This window comes from Oryctolagus cuniculus, chromosome 9 (assembly GCF_964237555.1).
Source record: "Oryctolagus cuniculus chromosome 9, mOryCun1.1, whole genome shotgun sequence".
In the NCBI taxonomy this organism is placed as follows: Eukaryota; Metazoa; Chordata; class Mammalia; order Lagomorpha; family Leporidae; genus Oryctolagus; species Oryctolagus cuniculus.
Genome location: NC_091440.1, coordinates 60598716 through 60611602, shown reverse-complemented (window position 1 = coordinate 60611602; position 12887 = coordinate 60598716). Strand labels below are relative to the sequence as shown.

General features: G+C 46.3%; 1 long non-coding RNA gene and 1 pseudogene across 1 annotated transcript; both read left to right on the top strand.

The window, feature by feature from the left end:
• Nucleotides 1-2039: 2039 nt before the first annotated feature.
• LOC138843788 (uncharacterized) lies at nt 2040-10824 on the top strand. Its single transcript, XR_011378778.1, has 3 exons — nt 2040-2441; nt 9901-9942; nt 10420-10824. It is a non-coding gene; the product is annotated as an uncharacterized lncRNA (long non-coding RNA).
• Nucleotides 5350-6611, top strand: LOC100353018 (YEATS domain-containing protein 4-like; annotated as a pseudogene).
• Nucleotides 10825-12887: the final 2063 nt, after the last annotated feature.

Sequence of the window (12887 nt, the reverse complement as noted above, 5' to 3'; positions counted from 1 at the left end):
TTCTCTCTCTCTCTCTCTCTCACTGTCCACTCTGCCTGTCAAAAAAAAAAAAAAAAAAAAAAAAAGAGAGAGAGAGAGAGATTGTGGGCTGGCGCTGTGTTGTATTGGGTAAAGCTGCCACAGTGCCAGCATCCCATATGGGTACCGGTTTGAGTCCCGGCTGCTCCACTTCCAATCCAGCTCTCTGCTGTGGCCTGGAAAAGCAGTGGAGGATGGCCCAAGTCCTCAGGCCCCTGCACCCCCATGGGAGACCTGGAAGAGGCTCCAGGCTCCCGACTTCGGATCAGCCCAGCTCCAGCCACTGCAGCCATCTGGGGAGTGAACCAGCGGATGGAAGACTCTCTCTCTCTCTCTCTCTCTCTCTCTCTCTCTTTCTCTCCCTCCCTCCCTCTCTCTCTACCTCTCTGTAACTCCCTTTCAAATAAATAAATCAAAAAAGAAAACACACAGATTGAAAAGCTATTTGGTAGCAGTAACATGTGTTGATAAATCGAAGCTCCTCACATTAGTAATATTCATCAGTTCTTGATCAGGAGATGTTAGGTAATAAATCTGCCCCTGCTTAAACTCCACGTTCTTTCAGGTCTGTTTGGACTCCAGTGCAAAGCAGATGAATAAATTCTCTTAATGGGGCCAGACAGGGAATCCGGCAGACTAATAATACCCTAGGATTCTTTAAGAATTTTATGTTATCACAAGAATGAGCTCTGAATAATAAAACCGGCTTACAGTTCTCTAGAATTTTACAGTTTGCATTGTGTTCCCCTATGCATGTTTCATTTGAGATGGGACAAAAAAGTCTGAGAACTTAACAAAAACAAATCTGCCAGATATTTGTGACAAAAATGATATAAAACTGAGTCCTGGTGTTATTTACAGCTGAGCCTCCATGTACAAGTTCACTGAAGGCATACAGCAAAATGAAAACTAAACGTGTCACCATGATCTTTCTGTGCTTCGATTTCTTTAAATCTTGGTCTACATGGAAAATTGTTTTTAAAAATTTATTTCACTTTTTTAAAAGGCAGAGTTACAGAGAGAGACACAGAGATATTCATCTACTGGTTTACTCCTCAAATGGCTGAAACAGCCCAGGCTGGGCCAGGCTGAAGCCAGGAGCCTGGAACTCCATCCCCATCTCCCACATGAGTGGCAGGGGCCCAAGCACTTGGTCATCTGCTGCTGCCTTCCCAGGCGCATCAGCAGAGAGCTGGATTGGAAACTGAGCAGCCAGGAGTTGAACCAATGCTCATATGGGATGTTGGCGTCAAAGGGGGCAGCTTCACCCACTGTGGCACAACACTGGCCCCTAAATGGGAACTTCTGCTATTGTTCTAAAATTCCAATTCAACAAATACCTGTTGAGTTCCCCAGATAGGCAGACACTGTGTTTGGATCTAGAAATAAGACAACAAGAAAGACTGTAGCCATTGAGCTGTTGATACTATGTTTAGTAAAATAAGCATTCCTGTCTGATTTTTAAAACCCTGTCACTAAGCAGCCTGTGTTTTATGAAGCTTTGTTTGGCCTTACGTGAGACTTGCCCAGGAGAACTACTGGGCCCGTTTATGTCCCCAGTGTACAATTCCTCACCCTGAACTGCAACCATCCATCTACAGAAGACATCTGTCATTTCCTTGTGACCAGAATCTTTCTTTGCAGGATGCAAACTTTTCCCACCTTCCCAGGCTGTCAGTTGCATATCCTTACGTCCCCACCCGGAAGGTGCGGGCGGCCCGTGCAGAGGAGGTGTGTCTGTGACTGAGGCAGGGTCCTTTTTGGAGTCTTGGTGTAGATCCTGGAAGAGAAAAACTTTCCCTCCCTTCCTAAAATTGCTAACGCCGATAATCAAGGAAGCATCCGTGGGAAAGTCAAAGAGCCTAGAGGACGGCTGAGTAGTGAGACCGAGAGCAACTGATTTTTTGATATTCTTTAAGCCTGAATCCAGCACTGCCTGAAACCCAAGGTGTCTGGAATTCCCAACTACAAAGAACCAGTAAGTTCACTTTGTGCTTACGCTTGCTAGGATGGCTTGTGTTTTGAGCTTTCCTGACACCTGAAACTGGAAACATCCTAACTACACTGCATGCCTGTCCTCTACTTGAATTGAGCTTCTAGGAACACCCGTAAGGGCAGGCCTACTTGGTGTCGCCTCCCACTGGCGGCAGCTGCTCTGGTAGCAAGCGTTTTTGTCCAGCTGAAATTGCTCAGCACCCAGGGTGGGCCTCCGTAACCCTTGGCGCACTAACTCCTTGTCATTAGGTGCTCAAAGGAACCTAAAACCAAACCATCTCGAAAGCTCTCGCAGGTCTACGGGTTGTGCCCAAGAAAGCCAGCCCAGCAGCAGTGATAGCAGTCACTGGGGACAAGGAGTCCAGGAGAAAAGACTTTGCTGGAAAGTTCCTTCCACCCAGAGAGTGCACAAGTTTGCTCTGCTCCAGGTAAAGTCTGCCATGCTGGATTGGTTTGGTTTGGTTTGGTGTGGTTTGGTGTGGTTTGCGGGAGTGTTTGAAAATGTATTCTGGTTTGATCTTCTAAGCCTGTGGAAGAATGCAGCAGGGGAATTGGAAATAGGCAGAGAAATCAAACTCATTCCCAGTGTCTCATAACTGGTCAACACCCTGCTGTACTCACCCACCGCCTTGGGCTCCCTTGAGGACTCCACAAATCAAATCCCATTAGCAATGTCTAGCTTGCATTCTTTTCTCTTTGTTGTGGTACAACACACATATAAAATGTGGCCTATTTTGGAAAAAAAAAAAAAAGACGAATTATAACAGTTGCATATACAGTGTACATAGGTATGGGGTACCTTGTGATGTTTCCATGCGTGTTTACATTGTGTGTCCAGTCTGGGTAAACATATCTCCTCAAATTATGCCATCCAGGTTCCTACCATTTTATATAGAGACATATACAATGGATTAACATTATCTATAGTAAACCTACTATGTAATAGAAATTATTTCAGGGAAAAAATAAACTGAACTCGAAATCCTGATCCCAGATTCCCAATCCCTGATTGACCCAGCCTGGATTTTCCTCCTTGTGGGATCCGTTGTGGCCCGGCAGGTGGAGGCACCCAGCTTGCTGGCCATGGCAATGAGGTGCACAGGGCCTGCTCCACAGTTCCAAGAAGGGGCTGGTCGTCCCAGGCAGGCTTTCGAAGAAAGCCCGATTACTTATTAAAGGTTCTTATTTAATCTACAAATGTTATATACAGAACCCCGGTGAACTGATTCTAATGTGGAATCCATTCTTTTAAACATATATTTTTAAGAGAATAGACTGTCACAGTAAGAATCACACTGGCACCAACTCTCCAGAAATCCTATGAGACACATTGATTGTTCAGAGATAGCTGAGGGTACCAGGCATGTGGTCGGCTCCCCCAGGCTTTTGTCTCCACATAGAAAGAGAAGCAGATCCATTTGTTTGTTCATGGATGAAAGCACTCAGGGCACAACATGTCACATAAACCTGCCTTATGACATAAATTTGCTCCTGCCTGCCAGGCAGTGGTCCAATGTGTATTTTAGATGGCTGCTTTTGCAACTGTCAGCACCTCAGCTGCCAACCTATATTTTGCTCTTATATTTTTAATCAGATTGAGTAATGCACCCACCAGTGTAGGTCAAAATTCAGTTGATTTGCTTGTGGCTGTGAGTCACACGACAGAGAATAAAAAGGAAGCATGGACAGTTTGTCTCCGGGGTGGTACATGAGATTCTCTGAGGAACGTCAGGCTCCAATTTAGTTTCTCAGCATTTCAGATATCTACACTCAGCCCAAATGCTATCGTGTCCACTTACTACTTGTATGACATTTTGCAACAGCCGTATTGCAGTGTGATTCACCATTTAATATTTTTTGTATATTCAGAGTTGTGCAACTATCACCACAATCCAGTTGAAAGACATGCCCATCCCCCACTAGCCGCTGCTGCCCTTTCTTCCCACAACCTGGCCAACACGTACACATCCCTCAGCCCCAGGAATGTCATGGGCTTCACATCGCTAACAAGTTGCCTATTCTGGAATTCCATATAGATGAAATCGCATTGCAGGTTCCTGGTTTCTTTCACTTACAATGTTTCCAAGGTTCATTCATACCGTAGCATGTATCAGTACTCCATTCTTTTTATTGCCAAATAACATCCCATTATGTGTATTTACCATATTTAATGTATCTACTCTTCAAGTGTTAGAACTTTGTGTTGATTGTACTCATCGGCTATTCTAAACAATGCTGCTCTGAGCATATGTGTGTGAACGTTTATGTGGACATATGTCGTGAGTTCTGTAGGAATAAAATTACTAGGTTAAATAATGGCTCTATGACTAACATTTTGAGGAACCACCAAACTGTTTTTCCAAAGTAGCTACATCATTTTACAGTCCCACCAGGACTGAATAAAGGGTTCCAATTTCTCTGCAACTTTGCCAATGCTTGTTATGTCTTTTTGATGACAGACATCAGAGTTATGAAGTAGCAGCTCACTGCGGTTTCCTTTTCCATATTTCCCCTGGTTTCTGATGATTTCTAGCGTCAATCATGTGCTTGCTGATTGGTCTGTTCTGTATCTTCTTTGGGGAGATAGCTATTTGTATCCTTTGCCCATTTGTTAGTTGGATTATTTCTCTCTATCATTGAGTTGTAAAGGTGCTTCATATATCTGGAATACAAGTCATATATATACATACATATATATACATACATATATATATATATGGCTACTTTGGAAAATAATTTGGCAGTTCCTCAAGATGTTAATCATAGAGCCATTATTTAACCTAGTAATTTTATTCCTACAAAACTCAACGTTGCTACTTTTGATGAAGTCGTTTATCCATGTTGTTTCTTGTGCTTTTTATCTCCCTAAGAAACAATCGCCTAATCCCAGGCTGCAGAATTTACAACATTTTCTTCTACAAGTTTTGTAGTTTAAGCTCACATGTCTGGGTCTAATTTTGAATTCATTTTAGGTGCGGTGTGAGCAAGGGCTCTAACTTCATTCTTTATGTATGGCTTATCTACTTACTCCAGCACTATTTGTTGAACTTACACTTTTGTTTTTTGCATAATCTAAATTCTTTTTCACCTTAAAAATTATGTAATTGAGCTTCCGCGCTGCCCTCCTCCCGCGTCGGGGCTGAATGGCCTTCAGGGACGGCGTCCACCTCGAAGGGTTGGCGGCTGCTGAGCGCCTGGAGCCCCTGGGACTCGCCTTCCCTTCGCCGGAAAGCCTCCGCCTGCGCCCGCGCGGGAGGACCTGGTGCTCGGAGGGGAGCAGCGACCCCGCCGGCCCCGGTCTCTTTCCCTGGCAGGGGCGGCTTTTTCCGTGGGACACTATGTTCAAGAGAAAGGCCGAATTTGGGCCTGACTCCGGCGGGAGAGTAAAGGGAGTAACTATTGTTAAACCAGTAGTTTATGGTAACGTCGCTCGATATTTTGGAAGATGGGCACACACATCAGTGGACGGTGTGTGTAAAGCCATATAGAAATGAGGATATGTCGGCATATGTGAAGAAAATCCAATTTAAATTGCATGAAAGCTATGGCAATCCTTTAAGAGTTGTTACTAAGCCTCCATATGAAATTACCGAAACAGGATGGAGTGAATTTGAAATAATCATCAAGATATTTTTATTGCCCCTAATGAAAGACCTGTAACCCTGTATCATTTATTAAAACTATTTCAATCAGACACGGATGCAATACTGGGAAAAAAGACAGTGGTTTCAGAGTTCTGTGATGAAATGGTTGTCGCTCCCCCTCTTCGTGGAGGAGCGACACAGGACCCTGCGCTGTTCTTTTGTCTGCTCAGCCCTCCCCGGGTTTGCTGCTGGTTCTTCCCGGGTTGGCTACCGTCCCTTCCACCTCCGTGGAAGGGCGGTTCCCCCTGCCACTTTCTCCACTTCCGCGGGGGAGCGGCACACCGCCGGCCAGCTCTCTCGGGGGCTGCTCAGATGTTCCTTCAGATAGATGTTCCCCTTAGATGTTCCTGGTGCATGTTGTCTCTCTCCTCCTTTATAGTCCTCTTCCACCAATCCCAACTCTGCTACCCACACGCCGAGTACGCTGCTCTCCTCCAATCAGGAGCAGGTCCTGCTGTTTATTGGTTGAACTGGAGGCAGCTGTATAGAAGCTGTTTTTACTCCTCTCCCAACGCCATATTGTGGGAGAGCAGATGCATAGAATAAGTCTTAATTCCAGTAACTTAGTCTAGTCCGAGTTGCTCCCCACAATGGTATTTCAAGATCCAACAGCAATGATGCAACAATTATTAACAACATCGTGTCCGCTAACATTAGGAGCCTATACGCATGAAACAGAATTTGCAGAACTTGAAGTGAAAACTAGAGAAAAATTAGAAGCTGCCAAGAAAAAAAAAACAAGCTTTGAAATTGCAGAGCTGAAGGAGAGATTAAAAGCAAATCGTGAAACTATAAATTGTTTAAAAAATGAAATCAGGAAACTTGAGGAAAATGATCAGACAAAAGACATATAAATGGCTTTGAAGAGAACTTGCCAAAAAGAAGGTGGACTTTGATGGAGAAAAGGACTTAATGAAAATGCTGTGATGTTTCTTAGAGGAACTGTGCATGTAGTTGTTGACTAGGTTCTCAGCAATGGGGTCAAAGTATTTGTTCTACTCAAGCAATCTTTAATGGGAAATACGTGTACATTAAGGATCAGTCCTGCATAGGATTTTGCCAACCCATTTTAGGGAAATTCTATGATGTTAAGCACAATTTTTAAAATATTTTTATTTTAGTATATGTGTAGGTTATTGTCCTTTGACAGGCATCAAAATTTCATTATGAAGAATAACTTGTACAAATTTTGTGTGTATTTCTATAGTAGTTAGAATTAGTGGTAGGCTGGCACCATGGCTCAATAGGCTAATCCTCCACCTAGCGGCACCGGCACACCAGGTTCTAGTCCCGGTCGGGGCGCCGGATTCTGTCCCAGTTGCCCCTCTTCCAGGCCAGCTCTCTGCTGTGGCCAGGGAGTGCAGTGGAGGATGGCCCAAGTGCTTGGGCCCTGCACCTGCATGGGAGACAAGGAGAAGCACCTGGCTCCTGCCTTTGGATCAGCGTGGTGCGCTGGCTGCAGCGCGCCAGCCATGGCGGCCATTGGAGGGTGAACCAAAGGCAAAAGGAAGACCTTTCTCTCTGTCTCTCTCTCACTATCCACTCTGCCTGTCAAAAAAAAAAAAAAAAAAAAAAAAAAAGAATTAGTGGTAAAATTAGCCTGTGTATTTAATTTCTTCAAGTTCTTACCGGCCCCCATGTTACCTGTCTTGTATATGGTGTGCCCAGTACATAGTCAATAAATATAGTTTACAGACCCTGAAAAAAATTATGTAATTGAGAAATTTATAGTACTGTCATAAAAGTAAAATGAATATTATCTGCCATAAAAGGAGAGACTTACAAGTAAATATTCAAAAAAGCAAAACGCTATAAAATATGATTTAGAGATACTTGTGGCTGCTGAAGACCACCTGTCTGTTAAAAACAGAGATCAGCAAGTGCTGGGGGCAGCTAGGGCTATCCTAGCTGTTCCCAGTTAGAAGGATTAAAAGAAGGTCTCAAACGAAGAAACACTTGCCCTACTAAGTGATTTGCTGGGAGTTAGGGCCAGAGCTCAGCGCCTCTAAGCACAGGTGGCTCCCTTTGGGAAATACTTGTCTGTGTCGCTAGCATCAGCAGAACCAGGAAGAAGCTAGACTGGGGAAGGAAGCCACAGCACGGGTTCTGCTACAGCTTGAATAGGATTTGACTCTGCAACTCACGCGGACATTCAAATTCTCAAGTCGTAAGTTGGTGGTGACAACTTGATCCACTTATGGTGTTTAAAAGGTGGGGGGCCTAGTGCGATGCCCGCAGGTCATTGGTGGGGTGAGCCCTCAGAAACCAGTTCTCAGGAGAGGGCTGGCTGTATGAGCCAGCGTCTCCGTGTGACCGTTCCTCTGCACACCCTCCCCCACTGCTATCCTGCAGCCTCACCAGAGAGCCACGCCCGTGGGGCCCACCCAGTCCTGGCTGTGAGACCTCCTTCATAAGTAGCTTCTTTTAGGCATTGAGTTGCAGTAACAAAAGGCTGCATGATACAGTTTTGTTTTTTTTTTTTTTTTTTTTTTTGACAGGTAGAGTTATAGACAGTGAGCGAGAGAGAGAGAGAAAGGTCTTCCTTCCGTTGGTTCATTCCCCAAATGGCCGCTACGGCTGGTGCGCTGTGCCGATCTGAAGCCAGGAGCCAGGTGCTTCTCCTGGTCTCCCATGCAGGTCAGGAGCCCAAGCACTTGGGCCATCCTCCACTGCCTTCCAGGGCCACAGCAGAGAGCTGGACTGGAAGAGGAGCAGCCGGGACTAAAACCCGGCGCCCATATGGGATGCCGGTGCCACGGGTGGAAGATTAGCCAAGTGAGCCACAGCGCCGGCCCTACATAGGACAGTTTTTAATCCCAGGCCCATCACTTATGGCCAGAATCCGGGCAGGGTCTTCAGCCTTGGTCTCATGGGACCTTCTTTGTTCAACTGAAGGTAATCTCATCCTAACACGTGGCATGAGGATTTAGGACTACGCAGATGGAGGCAGGCCAATAAGGAAGACCCTACAGAAAAATGAGTGCCGGCCTGGTGTTCTTGCCACTTCCAGAAAAACAGATGCCAATATCCTAGCCATGTTTTCCAAAATGTGGCTAGCGGCCTGGCCATAGAAGAAAGATGGAGGAAGACATCCCCCGCCGTTCACCAACTCCATCGCACACCCTGGAAACTGCTCCCACACACCTGCCTGGGTTCTCCATAACTCCTGTCACCTCCGTCTTGACAGGCCCGCCCTGCTGAGTGTTCCCAGAAGAATCTGAGTCCCTTCCATTCCTGAAGACACAGCCTCTGATGACCACTTTCAGGGTCTTTCAAGGCTTGGGAATTTGGTTTTATGAATGAAAGGAAATAAAAACTAAAGGCACAGAGTCCAAACACATCACCGAATGTTCAATGCTTCCAAAGACAGGAGCAGTGGCCATAGCCTGTCCTCACCCTTCTTCTCCCCAGCGTCGATGGTAGAAACAAAAATGCAGAAATAAAGCACAAAGGCCATCCATGGGCTGCAGAAGGGAGACACTGGGAGATCCAAGCTGAGAATAACCCAGCCCTGAAAAACAGCCGCTCAGTCCTGCCATCAGGAACTACAGGGCTCCTCCTGAGGCCACAGTGCCAGGCACTGAGGGGTACAGGTGCCTGAGGGGACACGGGAAAACACACCTGGAACCTCACAGCCTGGTGGGGAGACGAAGTTAACTATCAACACAGGAGGGGAGACGAAGTTAACTATCAACACAGGAGAGAGCCTGAGGCACAAAATCATTTGTATGGGTGCAGGGCAAGGAAAGAGAAATAGTGACAGTGTGTTAACAAGGGAGGGAGGGAGGAGCGCAGGCCCCAGAGGAGGGATGTGTGGGAGGGATGGGGAACCAGGGTAATGAGGAGGAAGGCGGGTGGGGGTGAGGACGGCAGTGGGGCTTCCCTTATGGGTGGTGCTTTTTCTTTTAAACTATTGAGAGGCACCAGCACTGTGGCATAGCGGTGAAGCCTCTGCACCCACGTGGGAGACCCAGATGAAGCTCCTGGCTCCTGGCTTACACCTGGCCCAGCCCCATCATCATGGCCATTTGGGGCGTTAACACGCTGTGCCACAGTGCCTATCTTCAGATGTGCGATCTTTAAGACATGATTAGGGCACAAGGGCTCTGCCCTCACGAGTGGATGAATGTTATAATTGCAGGAGTGGACTCCTTATCATGGCTGCGTCTTTGTTATAAAGCAGTCACTTCCGTCCCCTCTCTGTCTCCCCCACTCTTCTGCCTTCCACCATGGGATGTCACAGCTCGGAGACCCACCGGATGCTGGCAGTCCTGCCCCGAAAACTGTGAGCAATAAACCTCTGTTCTTTATAAATGATCCAGGCTTGGGTATTCTGTCACAGCAGCACAAGATGCCCTGAGACGCCCCCTCTTGGGCCTGCGTTTCTGATTCAGATTGGCAGGTGGAATCCTGACTATAACCTTAAGCCTGCCTGCTCCCCTACTTGGCAGAAATTCCCTACCAGGCCAGAGTAGCTGATGGTAGAGGTGGGAAAAGCAGGTGAGGTAGATTTGAGGATGTCTTTCCCCCCCCAAAAAAACTCTTCTGTTTATCTGTCCCAATAAACATGCATGGAACAGTGGTGCTGGTGGCTTTCCTGCTCTGTAGTTTGCATCCATGAAGTTGTCCTTACAAGATGATTGTGACATGGGGTCAGCGCTGTGGCGTAGTGGGTAAAGCTCCCCGCCCCGCCCCCACCGCCTGCAGGGCCGGCATCCCATATGGGCTGGTTTGAGATCCGGCTGCTCCTCTTCTGTTCCAGCTTTCTGCTATATCCTGGGAAAGCAGTGGAAAATGGCCCAAGTGTTTGGGCCCCTGCACCCATGTGGGAGACCTGCAAGAAGCTCCTGGCTCCTGGCTCCTGGCTTCGGATCAGCACAGCTCCGGCCATTGCGAACAACTGGGGAATGGACCAACAGATAGAAGACCTTGCTCTCTCAATCTCTCTCTCTCTCCTCTCTCTGTGTAACTCTTTCAAATATATAAATAAATCTTTAAAAAAAATTTTTAAGTACCATCAAAAAAATAAAAGAAGCAAAGGAAACTCTGTAAGCTGACTTTTATACAATTGAAACAATCTTAATATCTATTGCTAAAAAATCTGTATGGTAAATTGTGCTATGCATAATGGAACATTATGTTACCATTAAAAATGACTTTATTTTGATTTGGTTCTTTATTAGTTTCATTCTGCTGTAAGAACACAATGGGGGATCTACCTTCACGCCCACTCACTAACTGCTCATTTCTCCCTTCCTGAAGCCCCAGCACCCACCATAATGCTCTTTGATCTCAGCAAGTTGAGTGTTTTAGACACCTCAAGTGAGTGGAATCGTGGATTATTTGTATTTCTGGAATTGACTTATTACCACCCCATACTGATCATCGTAGTTATATGTTAAAAAAAAGAAGTGTTGGTGAAGTGTAAAGAAATCTGAACCCTTGTACCTGTTGGTAGGACTGAAAAGTGATGCACCCACCATGGAGAACAGCATAGCAGTTCCTCAAAAAACTAAAAGTTAAACTATCATGATTCTGCGATTCCACTTACATAAATGTATGTTCAATAGTTGAAACTAAGCTCTGAGAGAGATGGCCGCATTTCTGCTTTCACACAGGCTTCTTCTGGATTACCAGCATCCCTGGGGACACAAGGCAGTGATCCCAAGATGGATGGCTTCCGGGTGGGCACTTGGTGCAGCAGGTAAGGTGCAGTTTGGGCCACCTGGACCTGGAGTTGCAGTGCCTGATTGAAGTCCTGGCTCTCTCTGACTTCCAGGGCAACCTCCAGGTAGTTAGAGCTCCGTCACCCGTGTGGGAGACGCTGCTGAAGTCCTGAGCTCCTGGCTTCAGCCTGGCCCGGCCCTGGCTTTCTTAGGCATTTGGGGAGTAAACGAGCAGATGGAAGAGCTTTCTCTCTCTCTCTTTCAAATAAAATAAAAATTAATAAACTTTAAAAATTAGATGCATGCCTCCCTAGTCTCCCCCAGCCACCTAGTTTCAAAAATCAGCTTTCAATTCTATCCTAAATGTTAGTAGGATTTCCTGCGTTTCACCTGAGCTTGATCTCTCTCTTAATGGAGGCCTCCCATTCCCTCAAACGATACTTGGCATTTATTTGTTGAATCCTCCTATTTAAATAGGATTTTATGTGCTATTTAAATTATATGAAGGTTAGGATTGGAAAAAAAAATTATCAACCTGGAATTTGCTATGGATTTCTTATTGTTAACCAGTCCTTTCATGAAGATGGAGTTTTTCAAGCCTTCTGGGTGCGCCCTCTAGTGGAGGTAATGTGGAGCTGGGTCCCACAGGCTCCAGGAGCCATTCGTGCCTTCTCTTCCCAACTGCCCAGCTCATTCTTGGTGATGTGCAGCGGGCGGCTGGGCATCGGTGGTAACTGGAGTATTTATGCCCAAGAAACAGCAAAGTGTCCGTGTCGGGCTTTGCCTCCCAACCCCTCCCCAACCAGTTATTAAACACTCACCAGCGTACGACTGACTTTTTGTATACATTTACCTGTTTTCTCTCTACACCACTGCTTACTAGGAAGATTTTACTCTGCAGAAATCCGAAGCCAAACCACTACGTGGTAACACAAGACTGAGCCAGCGCTTGTGACTTCTTTTCTCCATGCCCCACCCTCCTGCCCTACACCCTGGCCCCAGCTCTCACCTCCCTGCACTTCCTCCACCTGGATTAAAGGACAAGAAATGATAGGGGTCAGGAGAGGAGCTGGAAGTCAAACTGCCTGTAACTTCTTAAGAATATACATTTAAAAAAGTAGATACAGGCCGGCGCCGCGGCTCAATAGGCTAATCCTCCGCCTGCAGCACCGGCACACCGGATTCTGTCCCGGTCGCTCCTCTTCTTGTCCAGCTCTCTGCTATGGCCCGGGAGGGCAGTGGAGGATGGCCCAAGTTGTTGGGCCCTGCACCCGCATGGGAGACCAGGAGGAAGCACCTGGCTCCTGGCTTCAGATCAGCATGGTGCGCCAGCCGCAGCGCACAAGCCGCAGAGGTCATTGGGGGGTGAACCAACGGCAAAAGAAGACCTTTCTCTCTCTCTCTCTTTCTCTCTATCACTGTCCACTCTGCCTGTCCAAAAAAAAAAAAAAAAAAAAAAAAAGAAAGAAAGAAAAGGAAGACCTTTCTCTCTGTCTCTCTCTCTCACTATCCACTCTGCCTGTAAAAAAAGAAAAGAAAAAGAAAAGTAGATACACCCTAAGGA